Below are 21,729 nucleotides of genomic sequence, written 5' to 3' on the forward strand. Positions count from 1 at the left end.
GACCCTCTCTCTACCTCGGAACTGTTGATAACTTCCTTTAGGCCCTGCCTCCACTAAACATGATGTCCCCAAATGCTCAACAATTTCCTCATCGATCCTAGGTGAGTTGCGTCCAATGGTACACCTACTATCCATGTCCATAGTCTCCCTGGAGGAAAAGCTCCAAAAGCCCGTTGCACCGCATCATGTGTCACTGCATACCACCAAGTACCACCGCACTCCATGAAATGCCATTGTATGCCGCAACCTATCCTTGTACACTAATGGATACCCCCGACTACGACTATACCATCATGTACCCTCCTGTGTCCTCCCTGTGTCACTGCACCCGTCACTCCCCGCACGTCCTTAATGCGATGTGAGTCACTCCTACTACCCCACAGTGTAAACCAGCATGCTATGGTATACCACCATGTATTTCCATGCTCCTTTGCAGACCACTGCTCCTTGCTACATAGCCTTGCACACCACTGGGTGCTATAGCCTAGAATTAGGTCTGTATGCATCAGGACACATCCCTCTATATAACACTGAATGCTATGACCTAACTCTGTGTAGTCTTGTGTGCCACTGCCTACTATCATACCACCCTGGACATATGGTATCCTGCATGTGCCAAAGTGTCCACCACTCTGATAGAGACTCCACCATGACACATGTCATGTCCCCTCGTCCATCCTGGTATACCTGAGCACCCTAACTCCACTCATGCTAGGGGGGATATCTTTGTTGTGGCGATGTCTATGACCCCTGAGTCCTAAACTTCAATGGGAGAACATCGTCTCCATACAATATTCGGTCTGGTGGCCTACCCATGCCACCTCTTCGAACTAGCTCCTACCAAAGAATGTTAATCATCCCGTGCCCCCATGTGCAACCAACATGCCAAAACAACCAATGGATTATGATCACAAACCACCTGGCCACTAGCGTCAACTGTAACTCCCCTAAGGAATGCATACATTCAAGCATGGGGTCGACTACCTCATTAATGACATAGCCATCCCGCATGTCTGATATCGGATAGGAAGTCCCGCCTGGATCCCAATTCCAACTTAGGCCTCCAACACCCTCGATGTCTGAGAGCTCCCACTGAGATTTACTCCAAACTACGACCATCTCCATGAGTCTAGCCCACTCCACTGGGTACCAACTCAGAATATCTCACCATCCAACCCCAAGAGAGGGATCAAATGCACAAAATCTAGCACATAGAACAAGCCCAATATGTGGATGTTGCATCTTATGCAACTTTTATCGTCTCATCCCACTACTCAGGTCAACACATGAGATCTGACTAGGTAGCTTCGTCTCTCTCTCTCTCAAATGGGCAAAGGTGACCCAATAGTGCTGCTAACCTGGTCATCCCCTTTGGTATGTCTATACAACTCTGCCTCTCTCAATCCAATGTGTAAGGATGGGCTGATAGTGATGTAGATCCTGTCAGTGTGCCTCTGAAGCGAACTGTGTTGAAATCCCAGCATGTGGTCTCTATGATGTTTCTCATCAATGGCTAGCCCAAGGGATGGTTGCACATCCTCCTCCATCACGAGCTCGACATGAGCCTTCGACTACGCCTCCATAAACAACCCAATATGCACGATATGCTCACTAGTTAGATGTAGATGACTGTCGTCTGGAAACTTTGTCATAGATCTAGAGGCCTTTGTACCTATCGACTCTCAACAATAGTGGAGCTGTCTTCCGACACCTTACCGACCTGTGGTGCATTTTTATCACCTGAGAACTCGGTCACAACCCTGAATACCTCATCAATGGATGACTCCTCATTAATGGGTGTATGTTCAACTATCTCTTTGCCAACCATGGCCCCTTCAACTACTCTTTCACCTTTTTTCTTAATACTTCTCATCATCCCTACAAAATCCCACTGAATCTCCATTGGTTTGTGCATACCCCTGAGTTCACAGAATTCCCAAAAAGAGAGGGACATCTGAATGCCATGACCCAATGATTGGTACGCCCTCCAGTTCCCCCCCCAATAACTCCACATCAGTTGCAATCATGTTCAGATTCCCAACTAAGAATGAATCAATTTCTTCCCCACATCAATCATCATTTGTTGTATCCTCACCACCTCATTCAAGGTGATATCCATGTCGTTTGATTCTAATCTTTCCCACAGGATGAGCCATGATTATGGCTTTGATACCATTGTAATGTTCTTAAACAAGAATTTAAGTGATAAACCAATTAAACAAACAGTGCAACAATGGAAAATTAAAAACATTTAGCAAACACCCATGAAACACTGTAATACTGGAACTGTTGAGCCATATATTATGAAATATGAGAACATGAGTATAATAAGTAAATGTAGTAGTGCACCTGGGCTTGTCCCAAGGACAAGCTGGACCAAACCCACGTGGTAGAATAGCTGGAAAGATGGTTGTTCAACTGCTGCTCTACTATGCTCTGTGTTGTCCTAGTAAACTACTGATCTGCTGACTTCTGCCTACTGGAAAGTGCCCAAAAATTTTTTCCCTTTCAGCCTTAGAATCCTTGGACAAAACCCAGAAAAACCCAGAAGGGAATTTATTTGATTTTGACTTTGGATTTTTGGCCTCTTAGGCGCTGCTCTCCAACTAGATCTACTAGCTTTCGGCCTGCTAAAAAGTGCCCAAAAACTACCCAGAAAATTTTTCCCTTTTAGCTTTAGACTCCTTGGACAAAACCCAGAAAAACCTAGAAGAGAATTTCTCTGATTTTGACTTTGGATTTTCGCCCTTTTGGGAGCTGCTCTCCAACTAGATCTACTGACTTTCGGCCTGTTGGAAATTGTGCAAAAACTTCCTAGAAAATTCTGTCTTTCTAGCCTTAGACTCCTTGGACAAAACCTAGAAAAACCCAGAAGGGAATTTCTCTGATTTTGACTTTGGATTTTCGGCCTCTTGGGTGGCTAAATCAACCTCTGTGTATTTTTGGTGCCCAGAAAACACATAATCCCTTCCTCTACATGGTTGGTTGAGCTATGAATCACTGCTGGAAACTCTTGCAATCTCCGTGGAATAGTTCTTAGGGCGGGCACAGATGGTCCTCTGAAGTAGAGGTTGAATCTTCCCTACGGAAGACTCGTGGCTAAATAGTCGGTAGACTTGCTAAGCAGTAGAGCTTACAAAGTGAGTTTGTTTGTCAAATATTCAGAATGAATACAAAATGAGAGTTGATCTCTCTTTATAACCCCTTGGGCCCCCTTAGCCTCATGTGGGCCCCTCCATCTACCCATTCAATTTTCCCTCAAAGCATATCAAATGGCTAATTTGAATTCCTATGTGGGTAGCCCCCACATTCCACTAGCAGCTAAATAAATTCGATTTGGCCCCTAAGTCCCTAAGTCGAAAGTGTGGGGCCCTCTTCCTTAGTAAAAAATGTGCAAAATTGTGTAGCAGCACCCTGTTACTAATGTGTTTGAGAAGGGACATGACAGTGCATTAGCGTTGGGAGGTCGCGGGTTTAACCCCCTTTGCCTTCGCCCGGACTATAGCAAAAACTTTTGGTGGCCTCCTGGGCTGCCACATGGTGGCCTCTGGCTAGGCCATGTGTCAACCTGTGGTTGGCCACTTCTTTAACCAATCAAAACCACAAAAATCTGACTAATAAGAATGTGCCACTTAGCATGATATCATTCGCTAAGGATCATGTTGACCAAGTCAACGTCCACATACCCTACCCAGTCAACGCCACGTCAACAGTATGGATTACTCACTGGGTTGTCCTTTTTTTTGAAAAAGCCCTTGTTTGGGAAAGTGAACATGACTCGTTTCTAGAGTCATACAGAGCCTGTTTCGCGCGAAACGAGTTGAGTCAGATTCAGGATGATGAGCACTACACAGTCGTGCAAGTTCTGTACCAATCTGATAACTTTGAATTTGGAGCTATTTTTTTAGCACCTGATCATCTAGGGACTACTATCTTATCTCTTGATCTTGGAAACATTAAGAGACTTTTGAGGTCTAAAATGGGCCTCCTAAAGAAAATAATAAAACAAGAATTGTGAATTTTTAAAGAAAAATGAAGGAAACTATTTTTTTAATTGTATTTTCAGCTTATCTCCTTATAGGCTTACTCAAATGTCAAGTTCATACACCCGTTGGATGTAGAATTAAATTATGCATCCAACAAGTACCCACTCTGCAAACTTTTGAGTAAACCCACATGAAAAAATAAAAATAAAATAAAATAACTGAAATAACGTGAAAATTTTAATTTTTTTTTATGTGGGTATGCTTGGAAGTATTCATAGTGGGTTCTCGTTGGAGGTGGAATTTAGTTATGCATCCAATGGGTGTCTAAACTTAAGATTTGAGTAAACATATAAGGAGAGAAGTTGAAAATACAATTTAAAACAAAAATAGTTTTTTTTGTTTCCCTCCAAAATATTTACCCTTGGGGACGACATCGTCATCTTGAATCCTCTTGGAGATAACATTGTCATCTTGAATCCTCTTCGTTGCTGATCCCATGGGCTTTATCACAATGATTTAATATAATATCGCATCCGCTCCTCATCATAACTTTCCATATATCACAAGTTTTTGCAGGGTGTGTTATGTTAAAACTCTGATACTCAAAACCTTTAATATCCCTTCGTGTCCACCATTTACCACCCTTAGATTTGCTCATTACTATTAAGTTTTAAATAAGTTACTATTAATGGTCTCAGGCTATTTATCATTGGTTTTTCATTGGGATTAGTATAGATTCAAATTATTTGTAAAACGTTGATTGCTTTGTTGTATTTGGCTTGTAGGGCCGATTATGGAAGAAATTTGTCTTCCGGTTTTAATGGAATAGTTGAACCACTATAGCGCTAGAGAAAGACAAAGGTTGTTGAAAAAGGCTATTCAGAGAATTTGTTGGAAACTACCCTTCCGCTCATTTGAAGACTATTCGAATCCGATCCAAATGAAGCTTCCAAGATCTTCTAAGTTCAGCTTGTGATTCAACAAAATACAAAACCTCCAAATTCATTTACTTTTTATTTCCCGTTTGTTGAAAAACTGAAGGGATCTATTAACTTTGAAACTCTATATAAATACATGTCTATTCAATGAAATCGGGGAGGTCGCGATCACACACAAGGAGATTTGTAATAATTCGATTTCTTCTTTCACACTATTGTAGAGCGCAAAGAGTTTTATTGTAGAGAAGTTATGGCTTTGTTATAAAGGGACTTTGAACTATTGCAAGCACTTTCATTAAGGGTCATAGCTACTCTCGGAACTGTGGTAATAAAATTTTGACATGGTTTTAATTAATTCTTATTCTTGTGTACTATTACCGGAATGTAGGATTATTATCTCGTTGTTAAAGTTTCATTTTTTTGTTCTGGTCTTTATTCTAAACAATATTATGTTTCTTTGATATTATGCACTATTGTTGTGTCATTGACATTTTGTTGTTGAAACTTTGTTAAAGCTATCTTTGCAGGGTAGAATGAGATTGAAATCAATCTTAATTCGTTGAAGTATTCTTGTGGTGACTGATAACTATTTATTATTCATTTGCAGGTTTATTTTCCTTCCACTTGTATTAGTTAATGTGAACTACTTCCTTTAATTAATACAAAATCACATGATGAATCATATCAGTCCTTCCCCCTATTTTAGTTAACTTGTTCTCGGATTGGGAGAGGGCTATCCCATTCTAGTTCGAGATAGGTTTTTCATGTTTTAAATTAGTTTTACATCGACATCTTTGTTTTGTTTAAAATCCTCTCTTAAAGAGGCAAATAAATCATTTAATGGCATTTGATCAGCCTTTAATTTGATCATGTGTTGATCTATTCTTTTAATTTACATCTTTAAAGATCAATATAAAGGAAATGTAACATTGTATGATGTGGATAGATTAACTCTTAGTTTATGTTATATTAGGTTTAGATTAGATTACTTTTAGGTTAGTCTTAGATGACAGGGTAACTGGACCCACAACCAGTCAGAACCACCATATTCAATGGAAAATGAGCTACTTTAAGTTCTCTACCGGGTGGTCTCCCCTAATGTCGAGGAAGGACATTTTTGTTGATCAACATGACCTATTACTCTCTTTGGAAGTAGTAAATAGACCTCCTATAGTACTTCATCCAAACTTTGCCCTTTTGTATGAGCATTCGAGATTATGTGCACAAGATCTTTAGAAATGGAAAGGTACATCCCTGAAGGGAGGCATACCAGTAATGGGCTTTGTGAAGCCATGAATAACTTGATGCATCTAGGCTTTGAGGATTTATGGTAGCATGGTCAAGAGATTATAGTAGAGGTTGCATAACTTACATGATATTATACACGAGGGAGTGAATCCTTCATGTGTTCAATAATTTGAGTTTTATCACTTGATTGGTACCATGGAGCACTCAAAATTGAAGATGCTTCAACAGTTTAGGACAAAAACATGTTCTTATGTTTTTGGTTCCTCTTGTTTCCTTCTCTAAACTTTATTGGAATTTTGTTTGTGCTTAGTAGGTAGATTTTCTTCTTTGACTTGTTTGAGATACCATCTTAATCTACTTCTACAATCTTGTATTATATGTCCAAAGTTATGATATTTATAACATTTTACATTGAACCGGAATGGTGGAGGAGTTGAATCGTAATACCCATTGGGGATTCTTCCTTGTCTACTTGCAATCTTCCTTCTAGGGTTTAAATGATAACCTTTTCACTGATCCTTGCAGTATGGTTTACAATATTTAGCTTTATGACTAAAATTAGTGCAAGAATAACAATAACCAAAAAATATTCTTATGTAACTAGATAAATAGCATTCTCTTGACAATATTTTGAAATTGTTCTGCCCAGGGGGAGACTTAAACTTGTCTTGATCTTACTGCTACTTGCATTGTGTATGAATCCTTTGAAATTAGTTGCATAACTTCTTGGTGAAGTTGTTCTTCCAAATTCATTTTTGATTTCCTTTTTTGCTTTCATTAGGACTAGAGCTATGAAGGATATGACTCTTAGGGATTTTAGCTGATGCCAGCCTAAGCCGACAATACCCACATTATGCAAATAAAATTGTATGTCACTGGTCCTAGGCCTTAATCACCTGATCTATGGTGAAAATCTTCACAAATTAAGGTTTAGGCTCTTAATTAATTTTATGCGGAAACGTTACTTTTGACCATCCAAGTCTGACCCTCAATTAACCTTTGAGTGGTACTTTACTCAACCTTCAATAAACTTTGGTTAATTCTATACCCCACGCATATTAACCAAACCCCACTCTTAACTTTGGTTATATTCGAACTTAACCCATAAAACCTTTATCCGCTTTATTTCTATTATAATTCTTATATAATAGAAATACACATAAAACACACGTAAGCCTTACCTTTCCGCCAATCCACGACCTTTGCACATTTTCCGACGCTCTACCTTTATCACATTCATCCTCCACCGTTGATTTCACTCCATCAGATCAACAACTGTCATGTTGTATCACAACTTAAACCCATTCATCCTCTGAAACTCAAACAATCTTAACCCACGTTGATAAACTTCTCAGGTCCGCTCTTTCCCAAGCCTTTATCAGCTTCAATCTCTGCCATTGATCTCACCCTTCAATCCGACGGTTGATGATACACCCGAGCATTGCACATCGCAAATTGCATTTTCTTAAGGCCAAGGTTCATCCACTCATGAAATATTGCGATGCAAAACTAATCGACGATCCCCCACCGTTGATCAAAGCACACTTGATCCAATGGTTAACAGCGATATCGGGTGAGGCACTTGCATGAGGATTACCGCCCTTACGGAGCCGATAAGGAATATAAATCCTTGATCTATAAAAGTTCAGGTCTGTTTTTGGAATTAAAGTTCGATCACTTTATGACCCGATATCCGTTGGATATATGAGGCCATCAAATCTACGGTTTGCAAGACTTCAACTAGCACACGAATTAAAAACAGGCTTAACCCCCGTAGTTGGCTGTGATCTAAGAGTTGAATATGAGATCAACGACTAGGAGTGAGTGTGGGACTTCAACCATGATCAAGAAAATCCGTAGTCTTCTACCCCCGCAGTTGCTGATCACTGTCGATCTATCGGATCTGTTGATCTGACGATCCAGATCTATTCCTCTACCATATATATATGTCTATCTAAACAATCTGACGGCTCCGGTGCACGTTTACTTCCTTCCTTCGTGCCTTTACTTTCTTCGGTTTTATGCCATTGCTTTAGTGTTCTTCTGTGGTTTCAGGTTTCTCCAGGGTTTCTGGTTTTTGGTTGTTCTGCAACACAACTCCTTGCTAAGCTTAACTCCATGTAATCTTATTCACTGCCATCCTTGAACTTCACTTGGATCCTTTGATCGGATTCAACGATCAAACCCCAATCCTACATACTCCCCTTCTTCTCTGTGTTCTGCTTGAACTTCACCTGAATACATATACTATGCAAAAAAATTTAATTCACACACAATTCATAACTCCACTAAGCAATACACACCACACAACCAGAAATCGAATTCTCTATATTGATAAATAAATATTTACATAATTTCTTCTCTCAGGCCTGATTTCCAATATTAGTAGCCTCTGTTTCACAATCTGCCCGTAGGCTTACAGTCAAACCTCTACCTCACAACCTCTAACTACCTAATCAGCTAATTATCTAACTTGACTATGCCTTTTAAGCTTACATTTATACAAAAGGATTCTACAACCAATTCCTCATTTAGATCCTTAATAATTTCAACTAAAACCTAAGAATCCTCTCAATCCTATAAATCATGAACTAATTCCTAATTCAAGATCTACAATTAACTTCCAAAGATATCAATCCCTATTAACTCTTAATTATCATGATTCTCTCATGTTCCCCTTCATTTGAGAACATTTACAATACTTAATTAATTCCTATTTTCATTAAAATCACTCAAAACTAAGTAATTACATTAGTTCAACACTTAGGAAACCAACTTCCTTAAAACACAAGACCCCCCTATGTCTACTAAAATACAATGATTCTTCTGAGCTGAATACTCTTGCATCAGACTCCCAAAGTAGAAAACATTCATGATCTCCTGATCATGTGCCTTCATATGTTGATAGAAAACCTCCAGGGTCCCAAAATTTATTTTGTAACTGCCCAAATGCCTTGCACCTTTGCTGCTGCTGTAGGTCTGTTGTCTTCTGTTTCATCTTTCTCTCCTTGTCAATCAGGTTCAAGTTCTGATTGATCATCCTTCCTGCTGTCATTTTCCTCATCCTAGACTGTTTCATCATCAACTGCCATAGTTCTTCAATCTCCATTTCTAGCACATCCTTGGGCTGGTCCATACTCTGCCATTTACTGCTATCTCTTCCTCTCTGCTTCAGGTCGTTGTTGTTGTCCACTAACTTTGGCACCTTCACATTCTGCATCTCACTGCACATTGTCCATTCATATTCAAACTGTTGATTACTTTCCTCAACCTTTTCTACTTTGACTTATGCTATTACTCTTGATATTGCCCCAAGTACTCCTATAGATATTGCTTCCACCCAAAATTCTTGAATATCCTTGAAGATATCTTCCTCCGCAACATCTAATTTCTGCTCCTTGTCTGCAACAAAACCTATAATCATAAAACAATTGTTAAAACAAAAATCATAAGGCTTCTGTGCCTTTTCTTCCTTTGTCAACAATTCAACTTGCTTCTCTAATTCTTCCTCCTCTGTCAGCACATCAGTATGTTGTTTTGAATTCTCAAAAGAATTCATGAGATTGTCAGCTAGTCTCTCCTCCACACCATTTGTTTCAATGATGTTTTCTTGTCCTTGTCCACTGTAGTGAACTTCTTTGTTCTCATTCAGTTCTGATTTTACAATATGAACACTTACTTTTTGGTTTTCTAGCCTTTTCTCCAAAAGACTTAACTCATGCCATAAATTTTCCATCTCACTTGAAATTTCTCCTAAAATATATGTACGATCCTCTCTATCTTCTTCTTTGTCACAAGTATAACTTCTTGTTGACATTACTTTATTCTGATCCTCCATCTCTGTGATAGTTTTATATGTTTGTCCATCACTCTCCCTTTGTCCATTTAATAAAATCAATTCTTCGTTGTTCTTACCAATAGCAAATTTCTTATCATAAGACATAACGATCTCATCTCTACTGAAGATATTTCCTCCACTAAGAAAGGAATTTATGAACTCCTTCTATAATAACTCAACTTGATCTTCATTTGAAAGACATTCATCATCATACTTTGCTTGGCAAATTTCAGCTTCATTCAAGACATTTCCATAAGATGGTTTGTCTTTTGCAATACTTGCATTCACATACAACTTGTCAATTGTAGAACCACTAGACCTCATGATCTCATTTCATGATTCAATCACCAAGTCCTCCTGTTGTTCCAAGTCCTTTACATGACTCAGAAATATTTGAATGGTCTTCTCTTCAATCTCATCAAGTCCTTCACTTGATTGCTTGATATCCTTCTCTTCTTCTTCTTGCTTTCGACCATCCTCATGAGTCCAACTTCCTCTACTTTCCATCTTTGCAATATGCTAAAAATTAAAACCTTTTCCTAACTATGTACAGGTATTTACATGAGACCTATCTATCTCATCTTCTTTTAGAACATAATTTAGATTCTGCCTGTCTTCTTCCTCCTTTATGACAATATCAACAAATTGTCCTTCTTCACATGTTTCACCTACAAACATACACAAATTATCATATTTAAAATCATGTGACCCTTTGGTCTCACTTAAAGTTTCCGTCTTCAAGTCTTCATCTTCACCCAGAACTTCACCCTATTCTGCTTCACAAATGGAAACTTCCATTTCCAACTCAGCTTCTCTGAGTTCTTCCACCAAGCTCTTCACTTGCCTCTATTGGAGCCTTCTCTGTAACTTATGCCACTTCACTGACTTTTTCTTCAAGACCCAACCTAGTATTTGGCTTTCCTCAAGTATCATACTCAATACATTGAGTTGTTCTTTCATTCCACTAATCTCTTTGTCACTTTTATCTTGACTCATTCCCTTTCCATTTACCTTGGCATTCTCTTTCTTCACTTTTCTTCTGTTGTGGTCTTCCTCAGAACCTCTGCTATGACTATCAGTAGTCATCTTCTTCTCCATCTCTATGAGTTCTTCACTCACTCACTATGAGTTGCATTAAAGCCTCTGCAACAGCAAGTCCTCCCTGCTGCCACTTACCTCACCAAGCTTTCCTTTGTACTTGGTCTTTTGGCAAGCACTTGGTTCTCTGTCTCTAGAACCTCTTTGAGCACTTCTCTCTGCTCCTTCTAGGCTTCAACTCATCTGCACCTTTTAAGAACACAATTGTCCTCTTTATCCAACCTCTGTTGGAATTCCTCAAGGTTCTGCCACATTCTGCTTTCATTCAGAAACTTTTACCAGCTTTTTTTATCCCTTAGCATTTCTACCCACATCCTTTGTGAGTTGCAACAATACCTCTGCAGTAAAAAGTCTCTTTTTTGCTACATATGCCTCACTAAGCTTCTCTCCTCTGAGCTCAGCTTTTTGGCATCTCTCTAGTTCTTTCCTCTGGAACCAATTAAGCACTCCTTGCTCTAGGTTGCTGCAATCTTTTCATCTCTTATGCTACTACCTTCAAGATCTCTGCATGATCTTGTTTTACCATTCTCCTGCACTTTGAATGGATTGTTCTCTGTTTCTTGCATCTATAAATTATGCTGCACTTCATCCCTGTGTGCTACTTCTTGTCAGATTAAAATCTGATCTCCTCTTGCCTGCATACACATATTAAAACATAACTATGTTCTAAATTTCTCAAAGACCTTTTACACAAAATTTCCTGAACCTGCTCTGATACCAAATGATGCCAGCCTAAGCTGAAAATACCCACATTATGTAAATAAAATTGCATGTCACTGGTCACAAGCCTTAATCACCTGATCTATGGTGAAAATCTTCACAAATTAAGCTTTAGGATCTTAATTAAGTTTATGCAGAAACATTACTTTTGACCATCCAAGTCTGACCCTCAATTAACCTTTGAGTGGTACTTTACTCAACCTTCAATAAAATTTGGTTAACTCTATACCCCACGCATATTAACCAAACCCCACTCTTAACTTTGGTTACATTCGAACTTAACCCATAAAACCTTTATCCACTTTATTTCTATTATAATTCTTATATATATAGAAATACACATAAAACACACGTAAGTTTTACCTTTCCGCCAATCCACTGCCTTTGCACATTTTCCGACGCTCTACTTTTATCGCATTCATCCTCCACCATTGATTTCACTCCATCAGATCAACGATTGTCGCGTCGTATCACAACTTAAACCCATTCATCCTCCAGAACTCAAACAAACTTAACCCGCGTTGATAAACTTCTCAGGTTCGCTCTTTCCCAAGCCTTATCGGCTTCAATCTCCATCATTGATCTCACCCTTCAATCCGACGGTTGATGATACACCCGAGCATCACACATCGCAAATTGCATTTTCTTAAGGCCAAGGTTCATCCACTCATGAAATATTGCGATGCAAAACTAATCGGAAATTCCCCACCGTTGATCAAATCACACTTGATCCAACGGTTAACAACGATATCAGGTGAGGCACTTGCACGAGGATTACCACCCTTACAGAGCCGATAAGGAATATAAATCCTTGATCTATAAAAGTTTGAGTCCATTTTTGGAATTAAAGTTCAATCACTTTATGACCCGATATCAGTTGGATATATGAGGCCATCAAATCTACAGTCTGCGGGACTTCAACTAGCACATGGATTAAAAACAGGCTTAACCCCCGCAGTTGACTGTGATCTAAGAGTTGAATATGAGATCGACGGTTAGGAGCGAGTGCGGGACTTCAACCACGATCAAGAAAATTCGTACTCTTCTACCCCCGCAGTTGTTGATCACCGTCGATCTATCGGATCTATTGATCTGACGATCCAGATCTATTCCTCCGACATTCTTCTTCCACCATATATATCCGTCAATATAAACGATCTGACAGCTCTAGTGCACATTTACTTCCTTCCTTCGTGCCTTTACTTTCTTCAGTTTTATGCCATTACTTCAGTGTTATTCTGTGGCTTCGGGTTTCTCCAGGGTTTTTGTTTTTTGGTTGTTCTGCAACACAACTCCCTCCTGAGCTTAACTTTGTGTACTCTTATTCACTGCCATCCTTGAACTTCACTTGGATCCTTTGATCAGATTCAACGATCAAACCCCGATCCCACATACTCCCCTTCTTCTCTATGTGCTGCTCAAACTTCACCTGTGTACATATACTATGCAAAAATTTGTAATTCACACACAATTCATAACTCCACTAATCAATACACACCACACAACCAGAAATCAAATTCTCTATATTTATAAATAAATATTTACACAATTTCTTCTCTCAGGCCTGATTTCCAATATCAGTGGCCTCTGTTTCACTATCTACCCGTAGGCTTACAGTCAAACCTCTACCTCACAACCTTTAACTAGCTAACCAGCTAACTATCTAACTTGACTATGCCTTTTAGACTTACATTTATACAAAAGGATTCTACAACCAATTCCTGGTTTAGATCCATAATAATTTCAACTAAAACCTAAGAATCCTCTCAATTCTATAAATCATGAACTAATTCCTAATTCAAGATCTATAATTAATTTCCAAAGATATCAATCCCTATGAACTCTTAACTATCCTAATTCTTTCAGGTTCCCCTTCATTCGAGAACATTTACAATATGCCTCACAATACTTAATTAATTCCTATTTTCATTAAAATCACTCAAAACCTAAGTAATTACATTAATTCAACACTTAAGAAACCAACTTCCTTAAAACACAAGACCCCCCTATGTCTACTAAAATACAATGATTCTTCTGAGCTGAATGCTCCTGCATCATTAGGGCTTTCATCATCTTTGCATGAGGTCTCACCCATACAGCCAAGGCTTGATTTGTCAAATGGTGACCTTTGTAAATTGAGGATGTTATCTAATACTTGAGAAATTTTCAAGTTCTTATTGAGCTTGTCAACCTCATTTCTTAAGGAAACAATCTCTTCTTCAAACCTCTCACAATCTTCTGCTTTCTTTGTCAATTTGATCTTCATTAATTCTTTTGTTTTTTTGCTTCTTCTAACTGAACTTTTATGGAGTTGACTTATTCTTCATGTCTCTTCTCTTGTGATTGCAATTGTGCTTCAAGCTTGCTAAAGTCTTTAGATCTATCTTTTGCTATGAGCCTTAAGAGAATGACTTCTTCCTTTGTACGATCAAGGTCTTGATTCTTCTCTTCAAGTTGTTTATTTTCTTTTTTCAATCTATTTTTCTTCTAGAGTAGCCATTAGTTCTTCATAAATATATACTCCAGTGTTTTCTTCAATATCTTTCATACTATTAATATCTTCATCTACTTCCTTTGAATCGTAATCAACCCCATGCTCTTGTTCTACATACTCCAGTTCTGATTTAGCAGGCACAAAACCAGATTTTTCACGAAGTTTTTGTAGCTTTTTCCAAAGTCCTTTAGCTGAAGAGCATTGACCCATCTTGCTTTTTACACAATTTCATATACTACTCAATATTGCCTCCATCACTTTCGTATTGTATTCTTCTGAATCCTTTCTAGTTTTGTCTCCATTAACAATTAGTTCCCATACCTCATATCCTAGTGCCATCAAATAAAACTCCATTTTTTTTCTCCAGTACATTATTTGTTCCATCGAATAATGGAGCTTTTCCAACCTGAATTACATGTGTTTTCATGACTAGGGATGAGATATCTTCAGAAGGTTTGGATTCGTTCCTTCTTGACTTTGCATTTGTGTTTGTAAAATCTACCTTCCAGCTATTAGGTTGTGCTTGAAAGTACTGGCTCTGGTACCAATTGTTGGAAATACTAAAAATGGGGGGAGGGGGGCAGTGAATCATTATTTCTTTACAATTGTTATGTTATGCTAGCTAAGATCACAAATTAAACTAGAACACAAGATGTACAATAAGAAAATAATTTTATTAATGAATATGATGAAACTACAATTCTCTTACAAATAATCATGCTCTAACCTGTATAATAAAATTATAACTCCTTCAAGGCTCCAACCTTGAATGAGGGCTCCAATCCTCAAATATCAATCCAAGCTCCAACCTAGTCTTAACGAGGCTCCAACCTCTTATGAGAACTCCAATCCTCAAAAATCAATCCAAGCTCCAACTTGGTTTATTCCAAGGCTCCAAGACAGAAAGACATCTTTCTGCGAGCTACATAAAGTCGCTTTTTTCTAAGGTTTGCGAGCTACAAAAAATCACCTTTCTACAAGATCTGCAAGCTATAGAAAATCTCCTTTCTTTGAGGTTTGCGAGCTACAAAAAATTGCCTTTATGTGAGATCTACGAACTACAAAAAATCGTATTTCTGCAATGTCTGTGAGCTACATAAAATCACCTTTTTGTGACCTTTGTGAGCTGCAAAAATCACCTTTTTTCGATGTTTATGAGCTACAAAAATTCAGCGTTCTACAATTATTTTAAGGGAGGGCCGAGATTGTTGGACTGCCAAGAAGTTGTGATTATATTCAGAAGTTTCTCCACAAGAGGGCCACATTTTTCTCAACAACAGGTCAAGGTTTTATTCCCCAAAAGAACCCCAATATAACACAAAAACCCATAGAAAATTATAACCAAAAATAAAAATAGAAACCTTGCTTTGCTTCAGCCCCTAAGTTCACAAGTTGTGAGCCTTAAATTGTTCATCTCTTGCCTCAAATTCGTATGCATTGCCTTGTGTACTTGATCGAGTTGCATCATTGGAATGAGAAGCCACAACTTGTATTTATACGAATTAAACCTTCCATGAAGTGATATGTCTCTTGGCAATGGGGTTGACTTGAGTTTATGTAGGCTCTTTTAGGTCAACTTGAAGAATATGAGTTCCAAACTTGAAAAATCAATATCTCACCAACGAGGAGTTAGAAGGTGAGTAAATACTCATTGGAAAGGGATTGAAGTTCTCTACAAGCCTTTGTGATTTTCTTCAAGATGGTGTCTCCTTTGATATCAATAACAAGAGTTCTTCCAAGTATATTATTTGCATTCAACGTTTGCAATATTCACATGCATTTGTGATGAACTCTCATTACACTTGATGATGCATTTGTAATGAAACCATTCATTACACGTGATGATTTGTTTGCAATCTTCAATCATCATATACTTTAAACTCTTCATCATAACCAAGCATAAAATATCAATTGTGTTGCTCTTCTTTGAGAACATAAACATAAATATTGATTTCAAACATACCCATGATTAATCATGGCTTTAACACATTAAACACATTTGTGTAGTCCAAATAACATCAAAGGATACTGAAGATGATATAAGTCAAGTTATGCATATTTAGGATTTCCTCATCTTTTTCAATGGCCCACTCACCCTTTGAAATTAATGGCAATCCTTCCAATGCCTTGCTTGCTACAACATCTGAGGGACATATGCTTGGATAAACAACATAATGTCGAATGTAATGGACCACTCTCGAAAATTCAAATACAAAGGAAAACTACGCCACACCAGACCCCTAGTGCAAATTCCAAGACCTACCACGTCAACTCCTTGCCACCTGTGATGCCACATCACCTACCATGTTGTCTTTTCCACTTGTCATGACATGTCACCGCCATGTGTCACTCAAATATTGGTCACTTGGCCACCAAAACATGCCAAATCCACCTGTCGCATGTCATGACCACAGAGTGCCACATCACTCCCATTTGGTGCCCCCTAGATGCCACCTGTATTGCCACCTGGATGCCACGTGTTGTGTTCTCCTACCGCCATGTCATCTACTTTCCACCTATATTCCATGTCACTTCATTTATTGCCACATGTCAGCGAATCCAACTTACTCGAGAAATTCGACATATGAATTATCCTGTGGGTATTTGTCTTGAGCAACCCCTAGATGCTCGAATGGCTTCAAAGCCCAGATAATTTCAGATAATCTGATATCTAGCTCATTTCTGCTGATCCAAAGTCTGACGTATCCTAGATGACTAGATGCTTAGATGCCTCAATGCATCCCCAGATGACCCATATTTTGGAAACTTGACCACTCTAACTTGAACTGCTTCACTTCAAAACAAATTCTCTTATTCCTTGGGAGTGACCAATTTTCATATGCCATTGGAAAGCTCTTTAAGAGGGCTATCTAACCAAACACTTTATATACTTTTTTTATCAAGATAAATATAGACAAAATTTTTTCTAAGTTAGGCTATTCAGCTGGGTTGCATTTGTGACTTCAAGTCAAATAATTTGCAACCTACACTTAGTAATCAATGACATTGTATACCTTAAGCAACAATGGCATCCCTAGCATCAAGAATGCTCAACAAGCTCCCCTTGAACTTGACTTTAATGACTAGTCATTAACATCAATGACAACAACAAACTACAATCAAATAATTTCTGACCACCTGAAAGAATTGGTTCTTTCTATCCTGATCTAGATTCTCTTGGCAAAAAAAACTTCCTATCATCTGATCTTTGTTCCCGCTACTCTTGGAGAGAATCTTGCCCCAGAATTGCAATAACAAAACTATGGTTGCAAAGGGAGAAACCCTCTTCAATTCGGTGTAGAAATGCAAAATTCCTTGCCCAAAGTGATTGCACCAAGGGTAAACCCATTGAAACCAAAGCCCCCAAATCACTAGATGAACCTGCCTGCAATCATCCACCTTGTGAAATGTCCTCCAATACAAAATCCTCCAAGAGACCAATGGAGCTATTTTGTGGCCTAATGCCATGTTGGAACTCTAAATCCCTCAATAACTTAGTTAATAGAGCCTCGATGAACACCTTTGCGTGAAGAGGAGGGGGCACAAAACTCAGAAACATACTAAATTTTCAAGAATCCCCTACAATTCTCCAAGACTAAGATTTGGGCAATAAATTGTCATCCAAGCATTATGGTTATGTGCAATGGAATTTGGTTGGCCCACCAACTAGATTTGAAGACACCATCTACAACAGAGATAACTACTTTGTAACCGTTGGCACCTATTTGAAATCCTACTCTGATCCTATTGCTTTGTCATCACTTGAGGACTTGCCAGCTAGCTCCGACCATATTTAACAAAACTCAAAAGGATATAGTGAGTAGTCTACCTAAATCTCCTCCATTTGTATAAAGCTCAGCACAAAAAGCGTTTATGGGCCAAAAAACAGATACCTTCAATACCATTGAATTTGCACATGCTCTGTGATGTGCTAGGGGTGACCTTTTGTCTTAGACCCCATTCCTCTCCAACTTTCAATGTGTTAATACATAATACTATATATTAATAAAAAAATAAGTTATATTGGATCTAAATCCAAGCCGTTGTGCTGAGAGGTGCTTTCCATCCCAATATGGAAGATACATTTTAATATTCTATCATGTTATATAAACATTTTGACTCAGTCAAAATTCCATAAAATAAAATAAAATAAAATTAATAATTAATAATTAAATTGAGGTAAAATAGTCAATTTATTGTTCGTGACTTTTGGGCTCCAAGTTTTGACAAATTATGGTTTTTCCAATGGTATTCTGATACAAGAAGAAATGTTATATATGTATATATTTTCTACTAGCTTAGATCCATCTTAACTCTAGATCTACCAAGCGTCGAATGCCATCAAATCTCTTGAGGTGCAAACCTCTTTTAGAGCGAAAAAAGATTTGATCCTTCTTGGCGTTTGGTAAATCTATAATTAAGGTAGATCTAGGCTTGTTTATGTCAACATATAATAGTGTATGTTTGTATATAATAGTATATATTTGTGTCATAGGCGTGCCTATTTTGAAATAGGGTCTCCAAAATTTTAATTCAATCATCAATTTATTAGGTAGAGATTTAACCTCAACAAAATATTTTAGAATATTCATACACAAATCAAAGGTTAGAGATTTATCTTCAAAGTGGTTATGTTTTTTTCAAATTTTTAATTAAATTTTTTAATTAAAAACAAAAAATGTCATATGAACAAGTGTTATATGAAGCGAGTTATGGTTTTTTGGGCATGTGGTATTGATAAGCCATGGTATTGTAACAAAGTTTATTTCCCGATTAAGACTATCCACGGTAAAGTTTATTTAAAGGATGAAATTAAAGCAAATTAGATACATCCTAACTCTGGATCTACCAAGCTGAGAGATAGATCATATCTTTTGAGATGCAAACTTCTTTGAGAATGAAATTAGATTTGATCCGTTTGGATGCTTAGTAGATCCGAAGTTAAGATGGATCTAAGCCGATATATATATATATATATATATATATATATATATATATATAATTTTAATCATAAAATGACAATTATTTAAAATAAAGTCATAATTTAGTTAGTTTTTATGAATTTTAAATTTTAGCCAAGTTAAATGTATTATGTAATTGGTGTTTGATGTTTATCGTAGATTAATGCTTAGCTATTTAATTTATATGATTGTACTAATAATAATAATAATAAATATATATATATAAATATATATATATATATATATAATTGAATTAGATTAATCGAAATTTAAGTGTAAGTTAGCCCAACCATTTGTCCACTACTTACACCATATTAATCATATAATTTATAAGTAATATTTTAATTTTAAAATATAAAATATAACAATTTAATTAAAAATTGAAAAATTATATTTTAATTTTTAAATTCTATCAAATAACTAAATTATATTTAATTTGGGTGAGAAATCCACCTAATGTACAATATAAGATGCTTGTAATATTAATGATCATTATAGTGTGCTTGTAATATTAATGATCATTATAGTGTATTGTAGGACAATATCACATTTTTAAAATGATCATTATAGTGTATTATAGGACAATATCACATTTTTAAAAGTAATTGAGAAATACTTTTCATTAATTTATTTTATTTTAAATAAATAAAAATATTATAATCTTATGCCATATATTTTAATAATTATTCATACCATATAAAATAATAATTATTCATACCATATAAAATTCGGTATAGTTATTTACTCTAAGTTTTGAAAAATGTGATGGTCTTTTTTTTCTTTCCCCGTTATCTAACATGTTTTTGTCATTTTCTCTATCTTTTGCAATCCCTTCCAATCCCTTCCCGCTAGTTAGTGGTTGCACGACGTTACTCCCTAAGCACCTATTTTCAAATATGAAAAAGCTTCCAATAATCACTTTACTTTGCACCTACACTTGGAGACCCTCATTTTGTCATCGAAACATTGCAATAGTGTTTTGAACCCCCAACTTGTCACGAGAAACCGCTTGTTTTTGTAACAATGGATCAGCTCTTTGGATGCCACAAACATGTGCATATGTAGTTATTTCTTTTAGAATATTTGGAACTTTGTAAAGTTGTTGATGATTATTGAGAAACAATCTAATATTTTTAAAAGTGCTTTTCTTAGTATCACAATTATATGATTGCTTTAGTGTGTATTTTATATTTTTTTGTCAATATTTTTATAAAATTGTTTTTGGGTCACTTAAAAACTTAGGGTTAGGCTTCAATGTGGTTCTTTGGTTTTTTCATAGGGGATTTACTCGTATTTTCTTTTTCACCTCATGTCACAATTTGAAATTGTGCTTAATTAATGAGACGTTTTAACAAGATTTTTTTGCATAGAGAAGGATAGCATGTGGAGAATGGTTGTTTCATTTTTATATGTTTTCATTACTAGCAATGCAGGGAAACAATGTTGGAAATGGAAATGGAGTTACATAAATGGAGAGGAAATTTGAAGTGATATTTCTATATGGTTTCTCAACCCAAAATGCCAAGGAGCTATGCTAGAAATAGGGAGGGAAACATTGTTAAGCATCCGTGTTAGAGATGATGGGGTTGACATATATGTGGAGAAATTTTGAGATAAAATTAGGGTAAAGTAACTCCATGTTGATGATATTTGTTAATTATAAATTTTTAATAATTAGAAATGTAATTCACATAAATTTGTATGTATGTTTGTAAGTTTGATAAAAGATTTAAAGTCTCAAGGAAATATTATAAAACTAAATCATCTAAAAGATGTTGTATCTTATATTTAGAGTGTTGAGTAGAGATAGGAAAATCTATGAAAATATCATTATCAGATAGGAAAATTCCAAAGAACCAAACCAAGTATAGAACATTGTGTTTTCTTTTAGATGGTTCATAGCAATAATAAAATAAGGAATGCATTATATATGAAATTTTGTAAAAAAAAATCTATTATGTTATTTAGATTTTAGATTTTGTAAAATATTTTATAATATCTTATTTATAAAATTTATATTAGATTTTTTGAATTTTTTAAATAATTCATAATGATTACAACAATATCAAATAATTATAAAATTTATATTTGAGTTTTCTAGATTATTGTTTCTAAAAATACAAAATGCGCTTGTACACCTCATGTTAAAGCAACTATATAATTGTGCCACTATTAATAACACGTCCATAAATATTTGCCCAAAAAACCTACAAATCATACAAATTTCACGATCTTTATAACAATATGAAATAATTATGAAAGTTATATTTGAGTTTTCCAAATCACAATTACTAGAAATACAAAATGCACTTGCACATCTCATATTAAAGCAACAATATAATTGTGCCATTAATAATAACACTTCAAGAGACATACACCAAAAAACCCTTAATCATACAAATTTCATAATCTTAATAACAATATTAAATAATTATCAAATTTATAT

This window comes from Pinus tabuliformis, chromosome 3_1, assembly GCF_031772625.1.
Source record: "Pinus tabuliformis cultivar Carrire ecotype Pingquan chromosome 3_1, CPIR1, whole genome shotgun sequence".
Classification (NCBI taxonomy): Eukaryota; Viridiplantae; Streptophyta; class Pinopsida; order Pinales; family Pinaceae; genus Pinus; species Pinus tabuliformis.